Source organism: Mus caroli, chromosome 2, assembly GCF_900094665.2.
Source record: "Mus caroli chromosome 2, CAROLI_EIJ_v1.1, whole genome shotgun sequence".
In the NCBI taxonomy this organism is placed as follows: Eukaryota; Metazoa; Chordata; class Mammalia; order Rodentia; family Muridae; genus Mus; species Mus caroli.
In genome coordinates, this window is record NC_034571.1 from 108,665,515 (window position 1) to 108,666,230 (window position 716).

The following is a 716-nucleotide window of genomic DNA, read 5'->3' on the forward strand; positions in this document are numbered from 1 at the left end:
TCTCTCTCTCTCTCTCTCTCTCTCTCTCCCCCCCTCCCCCTCCCTCCCCTCAGTCTCTTGACGGGTACACTGGTACTGAGTGTTGCATTACCAGGGAATAACCTAGCACAAACCTAGAAAAGCTGGAGACAGGAAGTCCGTAAGTAAAAGTTCCTTCTCACCTGGGGCTCAGTAGAGCCCGCCCGGAGCCTTTCTGTGGAGCCTGGAGGCCTCCTGACTTCTGTGGCATTCAGCCAAGCTGCACAAGTCCCCCTCGATGAGAATTTCCTCTTTTCATAAAGTTGATGTGAACACCAAACCCTTCACAAGGCTGACCTCCTCTTCAAGTATGAGTTGCCTCTGTGTCTGGAAAACCATGCTCCTCTGGCTGGGGGCTGCAGCAGAGGACTGCACCCCGGCCTCTGCTCTGCAGTGGCCCTCTAAAGCAGACTGCCGGCCAGCCGGCCGGAACAACCTTAGCAGCTATCTTTATGAGATTTTTTTTTTAAGTACATTCATACATACTGCTTTGAGTCTGCATTTTATACCACATAATTGTTTAATACTCAAATGATTCAGACATTATAAATAGTCAGGTTTGAATGAATTAAGTGTACCAGAAGAATCCGTGAGTGATTTGTAAATAATATAAAAGAGATTTTGCATTTACTCACTTTAATTTCTTTAGTTTTATATACTGCAGACTAGGCTTCGGTCAGAAGCAAAACATCAATAAA